At 44.8% G+C, this 26,885-nt stretch overlaps 1 protein-coding gene across 2 annotated transcripts in view; it reads left to right on the top strand.

Annotated features, from left to right (window-relative positions):
* The first annotated feature begins 17,050 nt into the window (after positions 1-17,050).
* The window catches only part of LOC144498588 (fatty acyl-CoA reductase 1-like), a 213,299-nt gene continuing 203,464 nt past the window's right edge, over positions 17,051-26,885 (top strand). For both annotated transcript variants that reach the window (XM_078219925.1, XM_078219924.1), the window contains exon 1: positions 17,051-17,223. The gene's annotated coding sequence lies outside the window, so the exon portion shown is untranslated. The remainder of the gene's footprint in view (positions 17,224-26,885) is intronic.

Below are 26,885 nucleotides of genomic sequence, written 5' to 3'. Positions count from 1 at the left end.
TTTATGGTGAGAGGGGCAATTTTTTCACAGAGGGTGGGGAGTGTCTGGAACAAGCTGCCAGAGGTAGTAGTAGAGGCGGGTACAATTTTGTCTTTTAAAAAGCATTTAGATAGTTAGAAACATAGAAACATAGAAAAACTACAGCACAAACAGGCCCTTCGGCCCACAAGTTGTGCCGAACACTTCCCTACCTTCTAGACCTACCTATAACCCTCCATCCTATTACGCTCCATGTACTCATCCAGGAGTCTCTTAAAAGACCCTATTGAGTTCGCCTCCACCACCACTGATGGCAGCCGATTCCACTCGCCCACCACCCTCTGTGTGAAAAGCTTACCCCTAACATCTCCCCTGTACCTACCCCCCAGCACCCTAAACCTGTCTCCTCTCGTAGCAGACATTTCCACCCTGGGAAAAAGCCTCTGAGAGTTCACCCGATTTATGCCACTCAACATCTTATATACCTCTATTAGGTCTCCTCTCATCCTTCGTCTCTCCAAGGAGAAAAGACCGAGCTCCCTCAGCCTATCCTCATAAGGCATGCCACTCAATCCAGGCAACATCCTTGTAAATCTCCTCTGCACCCTTTCAATCTTTTCCACATCCTTCCTATAGTGAGGCGACCAGAACTGAGCGCAGTACTCCAAGTGGGGTCTGACGAGGGTCTTATATAGCTGCATCATTATCCCTGGACTCCTAAACTCAATCCCTTGATTGATAAAGGCCAGCACACCATACGCCTTCTTAACTACCTCCTCCACTTGCGGGGCCGATTTCAGAGTCCTATGGACCCGGACCCCAAGCTCCTTCTGATCCTCTACAGTACTAAGAGTCTTTCCCTTTATATTGTACTCCTTCATCCCATTTGACCTACCAAAATGGACCACGACGCATTTATCTGGGTTGAAGTCCATCTGCCACTTGTCCGCCCAGTCTTGCATCCTATCTATGTCCCTCTGTAACTTCTGACATCCCTCCAGACTATCCACAACCCCACCAACCTTCGTGTCGTCGGCAAACTTACCAACCCATCCCTCCGCTTCCTCATCCAGGTCATTTATGAAAATGACAAACAGCAAGGGTCCCAGAACAGATCCCTGGGACACACCACTGGTGACCGACCTCTATTTAGAAAAAGACCCATCTATACCCATTCTCTGCCTCCTTTGGGCAAGCCAGTTCTGGATCCACCGGGCAGCAGCCCCTTGGATCCCATGCCCTCTCACTTTTTCTAGAAGCCTTGCATGGGGGACCTTATCGAACACCTTGCTAAAATCCATATAAACCACATCTACCGCCATAGTTGCACGGATAAGATGGGTATAGAGGGATATGGGCCAAATGCGGGCAATTGGGATGAGCTTAGGGGTTTAAAAAAAGGCGGCATAGACAAGTTGGGCTGAAGGGCCTGTTTCCATGCTGTAAACCTCTATGACTCTATGAGAGGAAATCCCCAGCCAGCAACTCATCCAAAATTCAATTGTGGGGGGTATCCTTTCCTATTCGCTGCAGAATCTTCATTTGGCCAGTCACCTATATATGCACTGGAACCCGACCAAACCCTATCCCCGAAGAATGAACAAGAAGTCTATATTCACCAAGACTCATACCTCCCATTCATATACTAAATTTTACTCAGAGATATTTCACATTGCTACAAGGCACATACTCACGTGTCATAGCTTGCACATACTACCAGCCAGGTGCATTATCCAAACACATTGCACCACACTCACAAACACTTTCCTCACCTTTTCAGGTCAAGGTCAAGGTTAAACCATGATCATATTGAATGGTGGTGCAGGCTTGAAGGGCCGAATCCTGCACCTTTTTTTAATGTTTCTACAATAGATGGTAATAGCAGTTAACTGACAGGGGGTATGTGCAGCTTCATGCCCTCTCCCCAGGGACGAGATGGTACTGGGAACAATTGGAGTGACCATCACTAGGGTCGTGGCCACCAGCATCACTGAAGTCAATGAGGATGATGGCATATTCATGTCTAACGCACCTTCTCAATTCCTATCAGCCTGTTATGATGTACAAACTGCAAATGGTGTAACCATGCACCTGTTGCTTCTCCCCACTTCCTTCACCCCAACATTGCCCTTGTACCTTTAAGTTTTCAGATCCCCAAATCTGCCATCTGGCCAGCCAGTGGTGTGGAAGGCTAAATGCCTTTCCAGAAAACAGCATGAGGAGGAAGAAACAATCACACAATCTGACACTCACAGCCATGAGAATAATAGAATCCCTACAGTGCAGAAGGAGGCCATTTGGCCCCATCGAGTCTGCACCGACCACAATCCCACCCAAGCCCTATTCCGATAACCCGGGCATTACTCGGCTAATGCCCCTGACACTAGTGTCAATTTAACATGGCCAATCAACCTAACCCACACATCTTTGGAGTGTGGGAGGAAACTGGAGCATCTGGAGGAAACCCACACAGATACAGGGAGAATGTGCAAACTCCACACAGAAAGTGACCCGAGGCTGGAATTGAACCCGGGTCCCTGGCACTGTGAGACAGCAATGCCAACATGCTGCCCCATGAGCTCATATTCAGTGCAGGCATTGTGAAAATCATAGACGATAGCATCAAGGTGAGACCTGCGCATGATGATTCACTGGGCAAGAGGGGGTTGCAGGCAGAGAGAGGAAAAGAATAGTATGGATTCCAGCTCCTCGGAATGGCAGGTCACACATGAGTTCTGACGCAGAGGACTCAGATGAGGAATTCACTGGAATGGTACAGAGGCTGATGAGTATTGTGCACAGAGCTTGTTGCCATTGCCAGGGAACATGTTCAACTGCACACATTTAGGAAAGGGAGATAACTAGAGCAGCAAAAAGACAGGTTAGGGTTAAATCAGCATAATATACTAATGGCCAACATAATCTATCTTCTCTGCATGCTTCTGGCACAATAATGCCCATCCTTGTTATGTTGTATGTTCAGTAGATCTCATCAAGAGATTTGAGTCTTGTATGGTTCAACATTAAGTGTTTATTGATATATGTACATGTGTATATATAGGGTAGAGGCCAGGCTATGAGCTAACTCCATGCTTGCTTCTACACAGGTCTCTATCAGTCCACAACTGAGTCTCATCTCAAGTCATATGTCTCTTTACATCATACTGTGGGTGGTACTGTTTCCCAGTCACACATGAAACCAGATACCCTGATATTTTACCTTCCCCAAGTCTTTATCCAATGTATTTACATTGCAATCATGCCATGCAACCACCCTAACCCCTTCTGAAATGTCTGATTTCAACTCGGACTGTCTGGAGGGTTACTGTTGTCCCAGATTTAATTCCGGTCTCATCCAGAGGAATTGTTGGTTTGGACAACCTTTGTTGATTCAGAGTTTGAGTTGCAATCTGTCTTTCTGGCATTTGGTTCTCTTCTCCTAATTTTCTCATGTGTAGTGGGAGGTTCACCTCGAGGATGAGGAGAAGGCTCCTCCTGATTGTACCTTCCAGTATATGAATGAGAAATGACCTCTGCTGGTCATCATCTCACAAGGCAATGGCACCCTCTCTTTCAGGATCCCCGATGCACATCCTGTCTCCTTTGTATTAGGTGGCAGGTATCTAGTACAGTACCTTCTGTGGTAGATTGAAGCCTGTCTTTAATGTAGGGCTGTTCTCAATCCTGAATGCTTCAGAAGTCCTTGACTGCCAACCCTGGGATTAGTTTCTTTGATATGGAGATGACGATTACATCCGAAAGCTTATGGTATTTGCTACCAAATAAACCTGTTGGACTTTAACCTGGTGTTGTGAGACTTCTTACATTAGTTTCTTTGGCAGCACTGGGAGTTGAGTGCAAAGTTTCCTGTTCATCAGGAGCTCTGATGTGGCCAATCCACATTGTAGCGCAGTGGATCTGTAAAGTAAAAGTGTCATAGGGAAGTCATTGTTATTTCTCAAAAGAGCTTTTAATGATGTGTGTTCTCTAAGAACTCACCGTTTCATTGTAAATACCGTGGTGAAATGGTAAGGTGCTGAAAGCCATAACTGATGGCAAATTGAGTGAAGTATTCATTTGCGAATTGTGGGCTGTTATTGGACACCAACCAGTCCGGGATGTCACATCCTTCAAGGACCTTTTTAAATAAACTGAAGGTCGATAAGTCCCCTGGGCCTGATGAAATATATCCTAGGATTCTTTGGGAGGCAAGGGATGAGATTGCAGAGCCTTTGGCTTTGATCTTTGGGTCCTCACTGTCCACGGGGATGGTGCCAGAGGACTGGAGAGTGGCGAATGTTGTTCCTCTGTTTAAGAAAGGGAATAGAAATGAACCTGGTAATTTTAGACCAGTTAGTCTTACTTCGGTGGTTTGTAAGTTGATGGAAAAGGTCCTTAGGGATGGGATTTACGACCATTTAGAAAGATGCGGATTAATCCGGGATAGTCAGCACGGATTCGTGAAGGGCAAGTCGTGCCTCACAAATTTGATAGAATTTTTTGAGGAGGTAACTAAGTGTGTTGATGAAGGTGGGGCAGTTGATGTCATATACATGGATTTTAGTAAGGCGTTTGATAAGGTCCCCCATGGTTGGCTTATGATGAAAGTAAGGAAGTGTGGGATAGAGGGAAAGTTGGCCGATTGGATAGGTAACTGGCTATCTGATCGAAGACAGAGGGTGGTGGTGGATGGAAAATTCTCAGACTGGAGGCAGGTTGCTAGTGGAGTGCCACAGGGATCAGTGCTTGGTCCTCTGCTATTTGTGATTTTTATTAATGACTTAGAGGAGGGGGCTGAAGGGTGGATCAGTAAATTTGCTGATGACACCAAGATTGCTGGAGTTGTGGATGTGGTGGAGGGCTGTTGTAGACTGCAAAGGGACATAGGTAGGATGCAAAGCTGGGCTGAAAAATGGCAGATGGAGTTTAACCCTGATAAAAGGTAGGGATATGTTCGGCACAACTTGTGGGGCCGAAGGGCCTGTTTTGTGCTGTAATTTTTCTATGTTTCTAAATGTGAGGTGATTCATTTTGGTAGGACAAATTTAAATGTGGATTACAGGGTCAAAGGTAGGGTTCTGAAGACTGTGGAGGAACAGAGAGATCTTGGGGTCCATATCCACAGATCTCTGAAGGTTGCCACTCAAGTGGATAGAGCTGTGAAGAAGGCCTATAGTGTGTTAGCTTTTATTAACAGGGGGTTGGAGTTTAAGAGCCGTGGGGTATGCTGCAACTGTACAGGACCTTGGTGAGACCACATTTGGAATATTGCGTGCAGTTCTGGTCACCTCATTATAAGAAGGATGTGGAAGCGCTGGAAAGAGTGCAAAGGAGATTTACCAGGATGCTGCCTGGTTTGGAGGGTAGGTCTTATGAGGAAAGGTTGAGGGAGCTAGGGCTGTTCTCTCTGGAGCGGAGGAGGTTGAGGGGAGACTTAATAGAGGTTTATAAAATGATGAAGGGCATAGATAGAGTGAACGTTCAAAGACTATTTCCTCGGGTGGATGGAGTTATTACAAGGGGGCATAATTATAGGGTTCATGGTGGGAGATATAGGAAGGATGTCCGAGGTAGATTCTTTACGCAGAGAGTGGTTGGAGTGTGGAATGGACTGCCTGCAGTGATAGTGGAGTCAGACACTTTTGGAACATTTAAGCGGTTATTGGATAGGCACATGGAGCACACCAGGATGATAGGGAGTGGGATAGCTTGATCTTGGTTTCAGGTAAAGCTCAGCACAACATCGTGGGCCGAAGGGCCTGTTCTGTGCTGTACTGTTCTAAATCTAAGTCTAAGTCTAAGACCTAGTGACTGTCTCCGTGGTTGCCATGTGTGATTGCTACATCTCAATCCATCAGGATTTTCAAATGATAATATTCCCTCGACTTGGTAGAGAACTATGTGGGGGTGAGCGGCTCACTGATCTGACTTGTGCAGTGCACACAATTGGCAGTTTGCAATCATTTCTTCAATGGCCTTTGATATGTCGGAGAATATTATGCTGCAGATTAGACCTGTGTGCTCTGCCCTTTGTAACGCCCAGATGGCCTTGGTGAATCTTTTGGAAAATCTCAGACTGAAGAGAGATTGGAATGATCAACTGTTCATTGCAAACCAGCAGATCATCCATCCCGGTGAAATGCTTCTGATGCTCAAACCAAATTTTCATGATGTTGCCACCTGGCCTCTCCTGTGGTCACCCTTGTAAGAAGTTTAACAACACCAGGTTAAAGTCCAACAGGTTTATTTGGTAGCAAAAGCCACACAAGCTTTCAGAGCTCCAAGCCCCTTCTTCAGGTGAGTGGGAATTCTGTTCACATCCACATCATGCTCACCCTTGTCGACAGTGATCACAAATGCGGGCACATTACTCATCTCACATCTGCTCCTGGTGGATTTGCTGAAGTTTCTCTGTGGGAGCCAACAGTTATGTCCTCCCCATATTGGGAGTATGACTTGAGCTCTTCAAGCAGGTTAACTTTGTGTGTTGCAGGAAGGTTGACTGTGGCTCTGGATAGTGTGTCTGCGGTTGTTTGATGTTTCCCTTGAACATACACTGTCTCGTACGCAAATCTCATGACAGGTAAATAGAATCTCTGAATTCTGGGGTGTATCTTTGCAAGCTCCTTCTCATTTAGTAGTGAGACCAATGGTCTATGATTCATTTCACTGGTGGCTTTCGAGCTGATATAGAGAACTTCCTGCAAGCCCATCTAACTGTGAGAGCCTTCTTTTTGATAATGGCATACCATATCTCCATGCATGACAGCCCCCTAGATGCCTAATAGACTGACCGGTGACATCTATCTAGTTGTTCCCGAAGTAAAACTGCCCCTAGGCCTGTGGACGATGCATCCACTGCTGGAGTAGTGGGCAGGCATGGGTGATAACGAGCCAGGGTATGGGTGAGAGCAGCATGGCTCTGATGTGTGTAAACACTTGTTCCTGGTGCACACCCCAGCAACATGCCTGTACATTTTTGAGTAGGTGTTGCAGGGATTCTTTGACCTGCACCAGGTTGGATAGAAATTTCACCAACTGGTTCTGGGTTGCCCAATCATCAGACCCTCCCTCTCGGCCTTGCTGGTGGATTCCAAAGGATTGCAAAACACAACATTTGGCACCAGTTGGCTGCAGGAGCTACCAGAACATGCCCCATCGCAGGGTGCGTACACACACGCACATACAAATCAGAGGGCAATTTTTACCATGGCCAGACCACCTAACCTGTGTGTCTTTGGAGTGTGGGAGGATACTGGGGCACCCGGAGGAAACCCATGCAGACATGGGGAGAATGTGCAAACTCCACACAGACAGACACCTGAGGCTGGACTCGAACCCAGGCTCCTGGAGTTGTGAGGCAGCACTGCTAACTACTGCGTCACCATGCCACCCCAAAATGCATTACCTCCTACTTTCAAGGTTAAATTCCATTTGTCACTGTTCTGCCCATCCGACCAGCCAATCTATATCATCCTATAATCTAAGGTTTTCCTCCTCACTGTTTACCACACCACCAATTTTCATGTTATCTATGAACTAACTGATCATAGCCCCCACACTGACCTCCAAATCATTAATGTACACTACAGACAGCAAAGGACCCAGCACCGATTTCTGCAGTACACCACAGGACACAGGCTTCCAGTCACAAAAACAACCTTTGACCATCACCCTCTGCCTCCTGCCACGAAGCTAGTTTTGGATCCAATTTGCCAAATTGCCCTGGATCCCATGGGCTCATAGTGTCCCATGTGAGACCTTGTCTGAAGCATCAAGCTTTGAAAATATTGTGCTTTTGGAGAGCTTGGTGATCTCATCCAGTTGTTTCTGTACTTCCTTTATGAACGGGTGCTGTATTTCCTGTCCTGTGAACAGGCAGGGGCTTGGTATCCTCTTTCAGTGTAAAACTGTGCTCAGTCACCCTAATCCAGTGAAGAGTTTGGGAACCTATTTTAAAATTTGGAACAAGACCCTTGCTAGTTGACCTCATCAATTTTCTGAAGAGGACACTCAATCTGAATGCATGCAGCATTTACAATAAGGTAGATGATTTGATGGCACAAATAGAGCTCAATGGCTCTGATTAAATTGCCATAATGGAGGCATGGTTGCAGGGTGAACGACTGGGAACTGAATATTCAAAGATATCCATCATTTAGGAAGAAGAGGTGAAAAGGAGGTGGGGTATCGCTGTTAATATGGGACAGATCAATACATTAATAAGAGAGATTTTCATGTCAAAGATTTGCCGAGCAGCAACAGTAAGAAGAACTTGAAAAGTTGAAATCTGCCTAACAACAATTACAATAATTTTAAAAGGCCTTAAAATAGAAAGATAGCAAAAGTAACAGTCAGCATTTCCAGGGGCAGGTGAGCCTCTAAAAGTGATCAAGGCATTCCAAAGGTATGAGAGCATCTAAAGATGAATTGCTCTAGGAGTAGAAATAGAATACTTAGATGACTCCTATAGAAATGTTAAGTTTCCCAAGCAGAAACAGTTTACCTAAGTGACTGGGTGATTCAGGGCTGTAGAAATGCTAAGCTCCACAAAAAGACGGCACGGTAGCACAGTGGTTAGCACTGCTGCTTCACAGCTCCAGGGACCTGGGTTCGATTCCCGGCTTGGGTCACTGTCTGTGTGGAGTTTGCACATTCTCCTCGTGTCTGCGTGGGTTTCCTCCGGGTGCTCCGGTTTCCTCCCACAGTCCAAAGATGTGCAGGTTAGGTTGATTGGCCATACTAAAATTGCCCATTAGTGTCCTGAGATGCGTAGGTTAGAGGGATTAGTGGGTAAATATGTAGGGATATGGGGGTAGGGCCTGGGTGGGATTGTGGTCGGTGCAGACTCGATGGGCCAAATGGCCTCTCTCTGCACTGTAGGGTTTCTATCATTCTATGAAAGAATTTGAGATATGTAGATAGCTGAATCTTGAGTTTGAAATAACAAAAGGGGAAATAGTATAACTGTTACCTCCCCCCCTCAGAAGCAGAGAGGCTAGTCCACACCCCACAGCCAAAATCCAATCTGTAACTCATAGCCAGGAGGCCAGTATCCATTTCACAGCCAAGGAGTCCTGTAACATCTATTACTTGGTGGCAAACGCCACTAGCTTTCAGAGCGCTGCTCCTTCGTCTGGTGGAGTGGGAGATCTGCTCACAAACAGGGCATACAGAGACACAAACTCAATTTACAGAATAATGATTGGAATGCGATTCTTTACAGCTAATCAAGTCTTAAAGGTACAGACAATGTGAGTGGAGAGGGCATTAAGCACAGGTTAAAGAGATGTGTATTGTCTCCAGACGGGACAGCCAGTGAGATTTTGCAAGTCCAGGCAAGTTGTGGGGGTTACAGATAGTGTGACATGAACCCAAGATCCCGGTTTAGGCCGTCCTCATGTGTGCGGAACTTGGCTATCAGTTTCTGCTCAATGACTCTGCGGTGTCGTGTGTCGTGAAGGCCGCCTTGGAGAACGCTTACCTGAAGATCAGAGGCCGAATGCCCATGACCGCTGAAGTGCTCCCCAACAGGAAGAGAACAGTCTTGCCTGCTGATTGTCGAGCGGTGTTCATTCAACTGTTGTCGTAGCGTCTGCATGGTTTCCCCAATGTACCATGCCTTGGGACATCCTTTCTTGCAGCGTATCAGGTAGACAACGTTGGCCGAGTTGCAAGAGTATGTACCTTGTAACTGGTGGATGGTGTTCTCACGTGAGATGATGGCATCCATGTCGATGATCCGGCACGTCTTGCAGAGGTTGCTGTGGCAGGGTTGTGTGGTGTCGTGGTCACTGTTCTCCTGAAGGCTGGGTAGCTTGCTGCGGACAATGGTCTGTTTGAGGTTGTGCAGTTGTTTGAAGGCAAGAAGTGGGGGTGTGGGGATGGCCTTGGTGAGATGTTCATCTTCATCAATGACATGTTGAAGGCTCCGGAGGAGATGTCGTAGCTTCTCCGCTCCGGGGAAGTACTGCATGACGAAGGGTACTCTGTCCACCGTGTCCCGTGTTTGTCTTCTGAGGAGGTCGGGGCGGTTTTGCGCTGTGGCGCGTTGGAAATGTCGATCGATCCACCAGGTACACGGTACATACTCTTGCAACTCGGCCAACGTTGTCTACCTGATACGTTGCAGGAAAGGATGTCCTGAGGCATGGTACATTGGGGAAACCATGCAGACGCTACGACAATGGATGAATGAACACCGCTCGACAATCACCAGGCAACACTGTTCTCTTCCTGTTGGGGAGCACTTCAGCGGTCACGGGCATTCGGCCTCTGATCTTCGGGTAAGCGTTCTCCAAGGCGGCCTTCACGACACACGACAACGCAGAGTCATTGAGCAGAAACTGATAGCCAAGTTCCGCACAAATGAGGACGGCCTAAACCGGGATCTTGGGTTCATGTCACACTATCTGTAACCCCCACAACTTGCCTGGACTTGCAAAATCTCACTAGCTGTCCCGTCTGGAGACAATACACATCTCTTTAACCTATGCTTAATGCTCTCTCCACTCACATTGTCTGTACCTTTAAGACTTGATTAGCTGTAAAGAATCGCATTCCAATCATTATTCTGTAAATTGAGTTTGTGTCTCTGTATGCCCTGTTTGTGAGCAGATCTCCCACTCCACCAGACGAAGGAGCAGCGCTCTGAAAGCTAGTGGCGTTTGCTACCAAATAAACCTGTTGGACTTTAACCTGGTGTTGTTAGACTTCTTACTGTGTTTACCTCAGTCCAACGCCGGCATCTCCACATCACATCTATTACTTCTCAGAGATGCTATGGTGTTGCATCTAAGACATAGGAGCCACGGCATTGCAGGAAACCTTCATAAAGACAGTTTAACACTCTTTGCTGGACCAGAAAAAGACATTTCCCAGACTTGATCATCAGCCCTATATTGTGTGGTAACTATAAGCTGGATTTGACTTATAGATTCATTCAATTTGGATGTTGTTTGGGGAATGGAGGTCTTAGTAAATTCAGGGATCATAAGATATATTTTGGGACAAGGGGTAATTTCTACACAAACTGTGCGTTAAATTATTCATGTACTAAGTGTCTTAAGAGTATTGTAATCTTTTCCATTGTGTATTTTTCTTTTAAGTTAATAAATATTCATTGGTAATTATTTAAACCGATATCCTGACTGGGGTTTTACATGACTCCTCACAATGTTGCAACAAAACTACACACCACCACAAACTGATGTTTCAAATTGGGACAGACCTGTAGATAACATCAGCATGGTTCGTTAGACTGAAGAATCAAGATGTAGAATCAGTTTGGAGCTAAGAACCACGAAGGGGCAGCAAACATTGGTGGGGGTCATTTATTGGCCACCAAACAGTAGTGGCAACATTGGGCACAGTATAAATCGGGAAATTAGAGCTGCATGTGATGTGGGGAAATACAGTAGTAATGGAAGACATCAATTTACATAAAGATTGGGTAAACCTCATTAGCACCAATGCTGTGCGTGATGAATTCCTGCAGTGTGCATGAGATGGTTTCTGGAGTGGGACATTGAAGAACCAACTAGGAATTGGACTATTTTAGACTTAATGTTCTGTAATGAGAAAGGGAGGTTAAATAACCTTGTTGTAAAGGAGCCTTTAGGAAATGGTGACAAAAGCAGATTGCAATTTTCCCACTCTGAATCAATTTTTGGGAGAGCTGTGAGTTTTGCACCAGTTTTGAGAGGTGTGGGGCCTAAACACACTGCCAAGCCCAGTTTCACAGAGATCGGCACTATTTTTACAGGCCGCCCTCATCTCAATTGAGGATCCCCCTCCCACCTCCCACAGCCCTCGGGAACACCTCCCTCTCCTCATTGAAGGGATGTTTACCCATCCCACTCCCCAACAAAGATCATTGGCAGTGGGGCCCTCCCAATGGGTTTCCCTTCATGACCCTCTTCTTGACCATCCTCTTTATGAACCCCCCCTTTATGACTCCCCCTCATGCCCCATCTTCATGATCCCCCCGCCCCCCCACCCACTTCATGCTCACCTTCATAACCCGCCACTCATGCTCCAGCCCCCTTGGCACTGCCCTGGCACCCTGGCAATGACTACGCTGGTAGTGCCAGTGTTCCATCAGCCAAGTCCCTGACCACTGGTAGCTTCAATGGCCTCCGAGCCCCTCTGCCCTGGCTATCATGCCTGGTTTCTATTTGTGGAGACCAGTAGTGATTCTCGCTGGGCTTCCGCCGTGCCCAAGGATCAGAAAATCTGCTCAATTTAATATGTTGATCTGGGTCCTGCTCAGTAAGGGCAGGAACCAGGTTACATCCGAGAGTGGTCGGTGGGACGATAATGATGAGGTTTGGCACTCGTGCAGAATGTGCTAAACCACTCACTCACTCACCTGTGATTCTTGGCCCCACTCCACTCTAACACATCAGGTGTGAGGCGACCAGAAAATCACAGCCAATGTTACTCATATGTATTTATCTTTGTAGTGGAGTGCCACTTGCAATTTACCATTTACAATGAGCTTAATGCCACTTGCTTGGAGCAGCTTTGTTGTGGGTGGCATGAGGCATTGTGTCGCCAGCCATTGTTCGTTGCCTGACAGGACTGTAACACTGGCTCCTGTGTCCAATTTAAAGTTGGTGAGGTGACCGTTTACTGAGCTGTCTGCATTCCAAAAAGAGAATCCAGGATCCTTGACTTACCCAAGAAGCTGGAATTAAGAATCTACTGATGACAAGGAAACCATTGTCGATTGTTGGGAAAATCCATCTGGTTCACTAATGTCCTTTAGGGAAGGAAATCTGCCCTGCTTACCCGGTCTACATGGCCTACATGTGACTCCAGAGCCACAGCAATGTGGTTGACTCTCAACTGCTCTCAGAACAAGGGCAACTAGAGATGGGCAATAAATGCTGGCCAGCCAGTGACGCCCATGCCCCACAAATGAATAAAAAAAACAGCATGGTTGGGTCTCTTCCTAGTGTGGTACCTCAAACTCTTGGATTTTCTTGGGATCCTCCACCTTTTCTTTGCATTTCTTTCCATAGTGTCCCATGTGGGTGCAATGAAACACTGCACTGAGATTTCTAGACATTGCTCCTGTCTGTGAGGTCATTTGACTCCACAGCACTGACACGGTCCCCTTGTGGTCATTTTGGAAATTGCCTTCCTTGGCCTGGGGTCTCTCTGACCCACCAACTGGACAGTTGGGGCTGCTCTGTACCATGGCTTGCTTTTGCCACTTAAAATGGATCAATGCTGTTGGCAGATTTCAGATCGTCTGAATATTTGGGTGACTTTTTCCAGAGTCAGATCTTCCTCATTCTGCAGTATGTCTGAAAGCGGAGTGTCTCTCACTCCAGCAACAACTCTGTGTCTTTTGGCTTCTGATTTAAGGTTACCATAGTCACAGCCTTCAGCCAATCTGTATAATTTGTTTATAAAAAAGTCAACCAGTTCTCCAGGCTGTTGGACACATTTGTTGAATTTTGCTCTCTGTAAAATGTTGTTCCTGCTTAGATTAAAATATGTATTGAAGGATTTTAGAAACATAACGAATTTAGCTGAGGATTATTTTATTCCTTGCTTTGCAACAGTATCATTGATTATTGGACCTTGTTCATTGTCCAGTATTCACCTGTTCAGCTTCTGTCATTTTATTTAATCATGAAACTATCATTTACAGTGGTTAGCACTGCTGCCTCACAGCTCCAGGGACCTGGGTTTGATTCCTGGCCTGAGTCACTGTGTGGAGTTTGCACATTCTCCCTGTGTTTGCATGGGTTTCCTCCGGGTGCTCCAGTTTCCTCCCACAGTCCAAAGATGTGCAGGTAGGTGTATCGGCCATGCTAAATTGCCCCTTAGTGTCCCGGGATGCGTAGGTTAGAGGGATTAGCGGGGTAAACATGTGGGGTTATGGGCTAGGGCCCAGGTGGGATTGTTGTCGGTGCAGACTTGATTGGCCAAATGGCCTCCTTCTGCACTATAGGGTTTCTATGATTCTACCAAAGTCCACAATTTTGTGTTTGGTCTGGCCCTTGGATTAGTTCAAATTCAGCTGGAAGTGTTGATTTGTTGTCCATGGTTGCTTTAAAGTTCAGTTGAGTGCAACTTTAAATGCCATGCAGGTTTTAAAAATGGTCACTGTCTGTGTGGAGTTTGCACATTCTTTCCGTGTCTGCATGCGTTTCCTCCGGGTGCTCCGGTTTCCTCTCACAGTAGAAAGATGTGCAGGTTAGGTGGATTGGCCATGCTAAATTGCCGCTTAGTGTCAGGGGGACTAGCTAGGGTAAATGCATGGGGTTATGGGGATAGGGCCTGGGTGGGATTGTGGTCAGTGCAGACACAATGGGCTGAATGGCCTCCTTTTGCACTGTAGGATTCCATGATTTCTCTTTACAATGAGCTTGGCTGCCATGTGATATGGTGCTGATTCTGAATGCAGACTGGCCACAGTGCTTTTAGAAATAGCCTGCTCTGATACATTTTAAGCCAGTCCTGACTTAACTGAAATTTTGATTCATCCCTGCTCGGTACTTTGACACTGTACTCTGTGGGCATTCACAATGCAACTCCATTAAATATTGTTGAGTCCTCGGCTGCACAGTGGAGTTTTTTCTTCTGCCTTTCTACTTCCAGTCTTACAATGGAATTGCTTTCTGACGATATCTTTGTCTTCACTCTATGTGCTTTTATTCAGGTCAGAATGTTGTTCCTTTAGTTTTTCAGTATTTGAATTTCTGCTCCGGTTTTTATGAGGTTCTGGGTTTTCCAATTCACTGCCACCCTGTTGTATGCTGTATGTTCAGTAGATCTCAAATAGGTGCTGAGTCTTGTATAGTTGAACATTAAGTGTTTACTGGTAACACATAATGAGGTATACATATATAGAGCATTGCTTAAGCTATGAGCTAACTCCATGCTTGCTTCTACACAGGTCTCGGTCCAGTCCAAAACTGACCCTAGTCATATGTCTCTTTACATCACACGGTGGATGGTACAGTTTCCCAGTCCCACATTAAACCTTGCTATGCTAGATACCCTTATACTACAATACTTCTACACACAACATGTCGTTCAGCATGTACCATGGTGGAAATGGTTAAGAGTGGCTTGGACACCATTTTACTTCCAAACTGGTATCTGTAGCCCTGAAAATACTGACTTGGAGCCAAATTTTGGAGTCGCAATGGGTAGATTATAAATTTTCAATGTGAGTTTGCACCCCGCCCCCAGAAACTACACCATTTATGGGATGTGGCACTGTGAAAAGGAGTGTGTCCATTCTGTAGCCCAAATTTCTGTGGTGGTAAAACCTGATTCACAATCACAACAGTTGTATGCAGCTACTGCATGAGATTAGGAAGGAAAATGCAATGTTGGTGATTATTGTAAGGGGTATGGAATACAAAAGTACAGAAGTTTTACTGCATCTGTACAGGGCATGTCTGGAGTACAGTGGACAGTTTTGATGTCCTTATTTGAAAAAAGGAATATAATTGTGTTAGAAGTAGCTTGGAGAAGGTTCACTTGACTCATTCCTGGGATGAGGGGCTTATTTTATGAAGAAAGATTGAACAGATTGAGCCTAAACTCATTGGAGTTTAGAAGAATGTGAGGTGATCTTGTTGAAATGTATAATATCTTGAAGAGATTTGACAGGGTGGATACACAGTGGGTGTTTTCTCTGGTGCCACAGACTAGAACCAGGGGTCACACTTTAGAATAAGACTTCTCCCTTTTAAGATGGAGATGTGAGTTTTTTTCCTCTCTCAAAAGGTTGGTACTTTGTGGAATTCTCTACCCCAGAAAGCAGTGGAGGCTGGGTCATTTAACTTATTCAGGACCGAGTTAGATGTCCTGGTCTCTCCACGCTGATGCTATAGTTAAGAAAGTCCACCAATGCTTCTACTTTCTCAGGAGGCTAAGGAAATTTGGCATGTCCACTCTATAACTCTCACCAAGTTTTACAGGTGCACCATAGAATCATTTCCAGATGTATCACAGCTTGGTGTGGCTCTTGCTCTGACCAAGTCCGCAAGAAATTACAAAGGGTTGTGAACGTAGCCCAGTCCATCATGCAAACCAGCCTCCCATCCATTGACTGTGTCTACACTTCCCACTGCCTCGGAAAAGCAGCCAGCATAATCAAGGACCCCACGCACCTTGGACATACACTCTTCCACCTACTTCCGTCGGGAAAAAGATACAAAAGTCTGAAAGAACGTACCAGCTGACTCAAGAACTGCTTCTTCCCTGCTGCCATCAGACTTTTGAATGGACCTACCTTGTATTAAGATGATCTTTCTCTACACCCTAGCTGTGACTGTAACACTATATCCTGCACCCACTCTTTTCCTTCTCCCTTATGTACTTTACGAACTCTGTTTAGCTCACAAGAAACAATACTTTTCACTGCGTCCCAATACATGTGACAATAATAAATCAAAATGTTTGCTGGACAGGGTTATGGGGGTAGTCAAAAAAGTGGAACTGAGACCATAACCAGATCAGCCAATATCTTATTGAATGGTGCAGCAGGCTGGAAAAGTGCCGAACGGCCCACTCCCTAAGCCCTGTGTTCCTAAAATTGAAATGTCGGGCGTTCACTTAGTTATAGCTTTTAATCCACGTTAATGCGATCCACCCAGTGATAATGGTCGTCTTGCTCCATGAGTATTGATCAAACCCCACATAAAAATGCAATAATCTCCTACATAGTGCGTTTTTGTTTCAAGTGCAAGTGTGGCTGCATTTATCATAGTAAAAAAAACTCTGTAATATGTTTTATAAGAAGTCTCGGTACTGTGTGTGTGTACATATATATATATACATATCCACCTCATTCTAATCGCAAAGCTCTGAAGATGACAACTGTAAAGGGGTTAAATGAATAGTAATATTTTTAAAGCCGACTTGAACAAGAATTACATGAAATTCTTCATGTTAGAATTTTCATCCATAGCATGTAACACACACACACTGGAGAACACTGCTATAGGTCTGGTTTGCAAAGACTACAAGTCCCAGGACAAGCTGCTGCCGGCGTGCTTGCCTCCAGTGTGTGTGAGAGGGAGTTATTTGAATATTGCTTACTGTGAGTGAGACACACACAGAGAGAGAGAGAGGCGCCTGCGCTGCGGGAGGAGGGACCGGGGCGGTAGCAGCAGCCTTAGCACCGGCGGTCGCCTCTTCCCAGTTCCGCTGACTTTCGGCTTGTGCTTTAAAAAAAACCCAGCGCCCGATCCGCAGCGACCCATGCACACGGTAAGCACCGTCAGCCGTGTCCTTTCCTCCTGTGAAACTCACCTGTTCCTCCCAGGCTGGAGGTTGCCTGTCATTTGTCTTGTATCTGTGTGTATGTGTGATACAATGAATGAATGCAGATCCCATGCTTTGGGATGTTACCGGGGCGGGCGGGGGGATACAGGCTGTCCAATATTTCTTCTGATTGTGTTATACGATTTTTAAAAAATGCACAGCACACAATAAGGGTGGGAGAAACTGGGTGTAAAAAAAACCACTCTGGGAACACTGGAGTGGGTGTGCAGCTGCTGCAGATAGCTGGACATTAAGGGCTCTTGGAAAACCCAACCATTTCCTTTGACATTCCACATGTTATATTCCAAAATAAGTATCAGACATTTTTATGTTTTTGCTTTTTCAGTACCCCACCCACACTGGTGATATCATTTGGAGTATAGTGTCCCCCACTCCCCTCTTCCAGCATTTACCCCTTAATGAGTACCCTTGACGTACAGGAAAAGTAAATGTAAGGTGACAGTTTCCATAAACTGCGAGCGGGTGAGGACGGCGTTTCGGCCCATCTACCACCCCCTTACTCCAAGCATGAAAGACCTCCAATTTCCTCCAACTCGCTGTTCCTTACCTAGTTACAGGTTTTAGTGTGTTAACTCTGCGCGCTACGTTTGTGTATTTGGTTACTGTGATCAGAAATGTGTTTTTTTTAAAATCCCAAGCCAAAGTTATTTTAATTTGGGCCACAACGTCTTTGCTTGGAGGGGGAGTTGGGAATCTAATAAAAGCAGCGTGAGTTGCATGCCTTTCAGTAATGGGACTAAGACGGAAGAGAGAGAGAACACTTCTGCACCAGATCGGATGCAGTGCTCAGAAATCAGGAGCCTGGAGCGGCGGGAGTGGAGCCGCTCTTTCAGTGTTCACTGAGATGTTGGCACACGCCTTGGTTTTTCGACAGAGCCCCTGCCTTAATGTTCCTTTTTACATTGCTTCACAGTCAGAAAGGGAGCATCGCCATCAGTAGCCATTGATTTGATTGAGGAAAGACTTGTCCCCGTGAAGAAATCGGGAATTGAGCCTTTATCACAGCCTGCTCGGGGGATGTGCTGCGTCTTTTGTAATGGGGCGGTGCCTCTAGACTTGGCTGTCTTGCAATTAGCTGCAAGTGTCTTTTATTAACGGAGCGTGCCATGCAATAAGCTGCAGACGGGCAAATTTCATGTTCATTCTATTTATTTATTTTTGTTTCATTTTTAAACTCGAGAGTTCACCTTTAGAAAATCCGTAAGCAGTATTGAAAGAGATTAGGCCACCAACAGTTAATATCCTCTATCCGTTTGGCATGCCACTTTGCCTCTCTCTCTACGTGATTCCTTTTTTTACTGGTGGTTCCAGGAACTGGCCTCCCTGAAAACTCTACTTACAAAAGGGGCACCAGCTCCTTTCTGAGATGTGGTTACTCTAATTTTAGCTGCTGCGTGTCCAATTGTTGTATGACAGTTTCTGCCCGTGGTTAATTGCCACAATACTGACTCATTTTGACCCAGGAAGCGGTGTGTGTATGAAGAAAATACAATCTATTATTCCTTTCCTTCTATTCATTGTAATGGCTGGTTACTTACTGCAAGCTCCACTTCACTGCTTTCCACACTTTGGTCTCGAGTGTGTGTGTGTGTGTGTTTGGGTCGCTCAGGTAGATTTGTGGTTGGGCGTTTTACTGTTTAAAAAAGAATAACGGGCGAGGCACCATTATTCGAGCGCAAATCGAGCGGCAATTTCAGGGAGATGCAGAGTGAAAATCCGCAAGTTGCTGTCGAAGTTCTTGCTGCTTTTCCGTAGGCTGCAAGAAATCTGGCATTCTGACCTCTGATTCAATTATATTGGACGGTGCGAAGTTCTTGCACTTGGTGTTGTAGCTGCCGAAATTTGGGGCTTGCCCATTTTGGTGTAAGCACCTTTTTTAAAAGGCGTGATGAAGTCTTTAATATTACTGTCGGTTTGAAAATTGACTTTTACAAATGTGGAGTTTAATTTCTTCCTGTTGATTGAATGATTTGAATGTTGGCCAGGACATTGGGAAAATCCCCCAGCTCCTCTTCAGATAGTGTCATGGGATCTTTTACATAACATGAGATAGCATAGGGACCCTCCATTTAACTTCTCATATAAAGGTTGGCACTTCTGACAGTGCAGCACTCCCTTAGTACTGGGCTAAGGGGTCAGCCTGGATTATTTCAATAGCTTGCTGCATAGAAATAAGTGCCCTCAGTAGTTCGCTCAAGGTACCGTAAGAAGTCTCACAACACCAGGTTAAAGTCCAACGGGTTTATTTGGCATCACGAGCTTTCGGAGCGCTGCCCCTTCATTCAGGTGGAGTGGGTGGTCGCTCCACCTGATGAAGGAGCAGTGCTCCGAAAGCTCGTGATTCCAAATAAACCTGTTGGAATTTAACCTGGTGTTGAGATTTCTTACTGTGCCCAGCCCAGTCCACCGCCGGCATCTCCACATCATCTCTTCAAGGTAGTATGCATTACAACAGAAGGATAGTGGTCATTATGGTTTAGATCACCGGTTGTTTTGAAATGATCAAAAATTTAATCAAAGCAGTAGTTTTGAAGTGTGCCTTGAGAAAAGGAGGAAGATGGAGATACAGACAAGGTCAGGGGAGGAAGTTCTGGAACTTGGGGACGAGACAGCCGAAGACCCCACCACCATTGGTGGGACAAAAGATGCACAAGAGGGCAGAATTAGAAGAATGCCGAGCTCTTGGGCTGTTGGAGGTTACAGAGATAGAGAGGGTTGAGGCTGTGCAGGGAATTGAATACAAGATTGTAAAGATCAAGAACTAGTGTGGATGAGTGAACACAGAGGTGGTGGACAAAAGGAAATTAAAGCAAGTTAGGATAGCAGTAGCAGAGTTTTGGATGAACTCATGGAGTGGAAATGGGAGGCCAGCTGAATAGTCAAGCAGGAAATAACAAATGCATGACAATTTGAGCCTCACTCCCAGAGACTTGAGCACATAATGCAAACTGACACTTTATTGCAGCGCCAAGTGGTTGCTGCACTGTTGGAGGTGCTGTTTTCATACGAGACATCAGAACAGGGGCCTGCCTACCATCTCGGATCTTGGGGTACTTTCTGAAGAAGAGAATGGAGGTTTCCTCTGTTGTCCTGGTCAATATTTATTCCTCAATCAACATAACCAACCAGCTAATCCATTCTGGTGATCTCATTGCTGTTTGTTTGACTTACTGTGTACGAATTGGTTGTTGACAGTAGCTGAACTTCAAAGTATTATGAAGTTTGTCTTGCTATATAAACTATAGTTTTCTCTAAACCACCAAGGTTATGGTTTCTCAACATTTGAATGCAGTGTTCAGAAATGTCTACAATATAAACTGGACACTGGGGGTGGTGATCTTACCGCCTGCTCACGCCATGCTCCCACTGCAGTGAGATCGGAGAATTTGGCGGCTGGCCAAATCTCCGTTCACTGCGGTGGGATGGGAAAAACTTACTGGCATGAATAGTGGTTAGATTCTGGCCTAGAAGTCTGATTATAAAACGTAATGGGTGGGATTTTCCGGCCGCACTTGCTCTGAAACTGGAAAATTCTGCCCGAGGTCAGTGGACCTTTCCCTGGTCTGTCCCTTGCCTGCTATGATTCCCATGGTGGGCAGAAGAGGAAAATTCGCTCCAGTTTATTTATTTAAACTCACTGCTATGCTTCATGATTTGGAGGCATAGGTTACGAATATTTTAATGGGCAAGTTTCAAGACACCATTGATGGCATTGGGCCTTACTGGCAGTGGGCAATGAGCGGTGAACACACTGGGATATTAGATAGAAATTGGAGGCATCACAATTCATAGCAGAAAGTAAAAGGATAAAGGCAGCTTCTATTGCTGGCCAGCATTTCCATCTCTATGAAGGGGAAGTTTGGTTAATAAGGTCCTTTGTTGCAGTCCTCATTGTGTCAAGCTCTTCCCCCACCCATGATACTTCAGTGGGTGAATGATTAAACCAGTGGTCTTGCCTGTGTGGTTAGATTCTTAACGCTGCTTTTCTGTTCTGCAAAAGAAATCGAAGTTCAATTTGTTTTGGTGGAAATAGACATTTGGTTGCATCTTTCTCCTTTCATTGAATTGTTGATAGCTAGGCTTAATTCCTAACATCTGAGTCCTAATAATTGATATTTTTATAGTCCAAAGATGTGCAGGTTAGGTAGATTGGCCATGCTAAATTGTCCCTTAGTGTCGCGGGATTAGCTACAGTAAATGCATGGGGTTATGGGATAGGGCCTGGGTGGGATTGTGGTTGGTGCAGACTCAATAGGCCGAATGGCCTCTTCTGCATTGTAGGGATTCTATGATGATATCTATTACACTTAATTGATATCTAGTAGGAGGGCTAGCCTTGATAATTTCTAAAAAGCTACTGCTCACCGAAGCCTGTGCAGATGGGGCAATATTGAAATTTTAGGGCCCAGAAATACAACTTTATCTGTACTTTATACCTTCCTTTCAGCCATTGCCGATATGGTGTTGTGATTGACAAACAGTGGAAACTTTAAGCCCCTTTCACCTCACTTTCTAGTTGCTGTGCCAGACAAGTGATGTAAAGCATGTGAATATCTTGTTATAACAGCCTGAACTCTACTTCAATAACAATGGCAGGGTTGTCAGTGCTTGCCATTATTACAGGGTATATCTGACTGCAACTCTGGCATTCACACTTGTGTGATTAAACATGGAAATGCAGAAGTTGCAGTCAGAGATACGCTGCTCCTCTATAGGATGCAGTCATCGCCGTTAAATACGCCACTGAAATCACTGTGATAGCTAGAACTTGGCCACTAGTCCTGTGCTGGAGCTAGTGCATTTAGCGGTAAGGGAGTTTCTAACGGTGTAATAAGTGTTAATTAATGCTGAAAAACCTCTCTGGCCCTGAAAAATACTTTTACCAGTGTGGACTTTGATTCTGCAAATTAATGTTGGAGATTTTCAAAAAAAAATTTTTTTTTCTGTTTCTCCCTTTTATCTTTCTCTAAATCACATTTATATTTCTCAATCCTTATTTTGCTCCCTGTGCATTTTTCAAATATAATTGATGTTTTCTGTTTCTTACTTCCTGGTTTAGATTCTGTGCATCACAGTGCAAACTCTTCAATCTGATTGGTTGGCAAGCCTCTATGTTGCTTTTCCTGTCCAAATACCACAGATCATCAGTAGAGCCAAACTGAAACAGACAGTGGAAATCTTCACTGATGAGCCCACAAAAAAAGTTTCTGGGCAACTATCTACATGATGAATGCCAAAGCAGTTCCTTCCCTGCTGAGGGTAGAAACCTAGCCAATAGCTCATACTCCAGTCATTACTTTAGAAGGAGCAGACAAAGCAAATGAGAGAGAGCCATAAAACCAATTTTAGGGATACCAGGGTTTGTGAAATAAAGGAAGGAAAATATTACCTGGTGAATTAGCAGCATTTACGTTATCAAATACCCAACCTTTGTTTCAATGAAGAGGATATTCTTTTGTAAACTTAAAACACTGGGGTAGAATATTATTTATTTTAACTTTGGCGGAAACACCAGGCAAATGATAGAAACATAGAAAAACTACAGCACAAAACAGGCCCTTCGGCCCCACAAGTTGTGCTGAACATATCCCTACCTTCTATAACCCTCCATCCTATTAAGTCCCATGTACTCATCCAGCAGTCTCTTAAAAGACCTTATTGAGTTTGCCTCCACCACCACTGACGGCAGCCGATTCCACTCGCCCACCAACCTCTGTGTGAAAAACTTCCCCTAACATTTCCCCTGTACCTACACCCCAGCACCTTAAACCTGTGTCCTCTCGTAGCAACCATTTCCACCTATGATGATTAACTTCTGTACTTTACCACAGTTCCCACCATTCAGCAGGATAGCCCACAATGTTTCTACGTTACTTGGTACATCGGTAGCATGGCATTGGGCTGGATCTTTGCATATCGTGGGTTGTGTGATGAAATCAAACAGTGTATGGACTTCCCTTTTCATTCTTGTTTTTGCTTGTTTCTCGCTACCTTTTCACTTGTTCCTGTTTATTTCGCCTCTTTGTGTATGTCTTTCACTTCAATCTGTCTCCCTCTTCCAATTATTCATGCGCCATTCTTGTCTGCTGAATCACTCATTCCTTCATTATTACAATGTTGTTAGGCTATTTTACTTTTATCTCTCTCTTCACTTTATTCTCTTTTCCTATTTTTCACTTTTTCCTTACTCCCTATTTCTGTATATTCGCAACTGTGGAGCAATACACAACTTGGTCAGTGTTGTCTATAATATCAGTGATTGCTTACTAATAACGTACATAAAATTCCTGATTGATTGAATCTCGGTCATATTGGGACTTGGGTTGTTGTGTTAGATTCCATTGCAATATGTTTGTGGCAGGGTTTGAAAGGACATTGGGTACCCAGTTGTATCCTGGTGAATGAGATGTGTATGAAAGTTTTCTGTTTAACCTTTTATAGACGGGGAAGCAGTGTTGAAAGTGTCAAGCTCAGCCATTGTTTATGTTTGTTCTTGAGGGTTGCTTTGGGTTACCAAGTCGTTCTGAGGTGGGCTGGCCAAGCATTAATGACATTGCTCCCTGCATGGAGCTTACTATAAGTGAGGAGCAAAATATTAACAAAAAGCACTTACCTCTGGAGAAGCTCAGCAGCAGGAACAGTTGTCTTACAAGTAGAGTTGTGGAATCAAATACATCAGACAGTTTTGTTTGCAGACAGAATGTAATTGGTAGACACATGCCTCAGTCCAGTTCGGACCTGGCTTAAAATTCGACAGACATTGCTGCTCTCCTTTCATAAATTGCATTCACCCAATTTATCAGTGGTTCTTTGCTGATTAGGGGGTGGGGAACAAGGGTTTATTAGTTATGAGACCATCTTTATTATGGCCAAATGAAATTGGGAAGAAGGCTACACTTAGGCTCCAGACCAGGCATTGAATCACTTGCACTTTTGGAATTCTATTATCAGGACCCTATTTTTAAAAAAATGCTTAAAACGTTTTGGGGTGCGTTAACTCTCTGTTTCTAAACCGATGGGGTTCCCTCCCTTTGTTAGTCCTGCCTGTGCAATACACTACGATTACCTGGGCGTTCCATGTGTCTTCTATTATCAACTTGAGTCCAGCTGCCAGGGGTTTGTGTGAGTGGCCCAGGATGATTTTTCTTCTGTTTGAGTCTGGCCTCCACACTCAGTAACCTCCACACAGCAACACAGCCGAGATCAGTGGCTTACTGTGCAAATGACCATGGTGATGTCTACCCTAGCAATCTATGGCATACATTTGTGGCACTTAAACACTGCATTAGAATTCAATGATTGTCATTTCTATTATATTGGGGTGATACCATTATTTGTGAGAGTAGCTGGCAGCTTGATGATACAAAAGAGTAGATAGGATTCTGGTTTAATAATTCATTATATCATTGTGCCTTCTGAGATTTCTGATGGCTCAGAGAACCCATGCAGATAGGGAATGGGTGGGAAAACGGAGTTAAGGCCAAAACTGAGCCATGGCCAAATTGTGTTCTCACAGCTCATCTCAATTCATTCCCCTAATCGTATTGCATAGAATGACGAATATCAACATTCTTTTAAAGTGATTATTCTGATATTGTCAGGGAAACTATCTTGGAGGAGTTATGAAGTGTGATAAGTTGAAGATGTTGTACTGGCAGAAATATAGAGGAAATGACATATTTGTGACACATTCTAGATGAATGTCTGTTTATCTCTGGATATTAGTGTAGCTATCTAACTGTGTCCAGCTTGTTACCTACTCTGTTGCACAGTAAGAAGCTGGTATGAAGTATTGTAGTGTAGTGGTACTGTTACTTGATTTATAATCCAGTGGCCTTCATTAATAACCTGGAGACATGATCAAATCCCACTTTGGCAACTAGGGAATTTTAATTCAATCTGTTAATTAAAATCTGGAATCAAATGCTAGTACCATTAATGGTGACCATGAAAGTACTATATTTTCTTAAACCCTTTAGGGAAGAAAGGGTATTAAGTCCTTAGTGATCCTTACCCCTATATGGGATTCTAGCAATGTGGTTAGCTCTCAACTGCCTTCTGTAATGGCCTAGCAAACCGTCAATTAGAAACCATAGAAATCCTACATTGCAGAAGGAGGCCATTCGGCCCATCGAGTCAGCACCGACAACAATCTCACCCAGGCCCTATCCATGTAATCTCACCTACTTATCTCACTAATACCTCTAACCTATGCATCCCGGGACACTAAGGGGCAATTTAGCATGGCCAATGCAGCTAACCCACACATCTTTGGACTGTAGGAGGAAACCAGAGCATCTGGAGGAAACCCATGCAGATACGGGGAGGATGTACAAACTCCATACAGTCAGTGACCCAAGCTGGGAATCTAACTCGGGTCCCTGGAGCTGTGAGGCAGCAGTGTTAACCACTGTGCTGCCCCAACACCTTCTCAAGTGGAATTCAGAATGGGCAATATGTGCTGACCTTAGTAATGTCAAATCCTGTGAATAGGCAAAACAACTCAACAAAGATATTCAACAGTTCAGAAGAACAAGGAGCAAAAGGGGATAATAAATTTTTTTGCAATTGCTTGATTGTAATAAGAGTGATTAAACAACTTTTACTTTTCAAAGGGTTGAACTTTTAGAGTTGTACTTCACTCAGCAAAGTAGCAGAGAGAAGGAAAGTCCTGTAATAAAGTTGCATACATATTTACAGATAAGAAATTTATGATCCCAATTTTTCTCTGCACAGCAGCAGTAAACTTCTCTTAAGCCATTTACTTCTAAGGAAGACCACAATATAGTACAGTGACTATTAAAGATGTGAGCTGTCATCTTCAGGTTGGTTAAATGGTCAAATTATATCTGTGATCATTTTGGGGAGCAGACTTAAGCTGAATGAACGCGTGCTTCTCTCTTATGCCAGCTTAGAATGTGCTAAGTTAGAATGTTGACTGATTGCACTATTTTGGTGGATGCTTCTTCTTAGGCAGTCCCTTGGAGTCGAGGAGGACTTGCTTCCACATTAATAATGAGTTCTGAAGTAACTGAGGAGTCCAGTGCGTGACCTACAGTCTCTGCCACGGGTGGGGCAGACAGTGGTTGGAAGGGTGGGTGGGTGGGATGTCCGAGTTGTCACGCACTCCTTTTGCTATTGACGTTTGGCTTCAGCTTGCTCTCGGCGATGAAACTCTGTGTTCAGATCCTTCAGCCGGTCTTGGGCCAGGGATTCCCAGGTGTCAGTAGAGATGTTGCACTTTTTCAAGGAGGCTTTGAGTGTGTACTTGAAGCCCTTCTGGGCCTCGTTTGCCATATCAAAGCTCCGAGTAAATGCTTATTTAGGGAGTCTGGAGTCAGGCATGCAGACGAAGTGGCCCACCTAGTGGAACTGATTGAACATGATCAATGCTTTGATACTGGAGATGTTGGCCTGGGAACACTGATGTTAGTATTCCTATCCTGCCAATAGATTTACAGGATTTTGTGATGGCAGCTCTGGTGGTACATCTCCAGATGTCTGCTGTACATTGTCCATGAGTCTGAGCCATACAGGAGGGAGAGTTTCACTACTACTCTGTAGACCATGAGCTTTGTACTGGGTCT

The sequence above is a fragment of the Mustelus asterias genome, chromosome 9 (assembly GCF_964213995.1).
Source record: "Mustelus asterias chromosome 9, sMusAst1.hap1.1, whole genome shotgun sequence".
NCBI lineage: Eukaryota > Metazoa > Chordata > Chondrichthyes > Carcharhiniformes > Triakidae > Mustelus > Mustelus asterias.
This window is presented reverse-complemented; position numbering and strand designations above follow the sequence as displayed.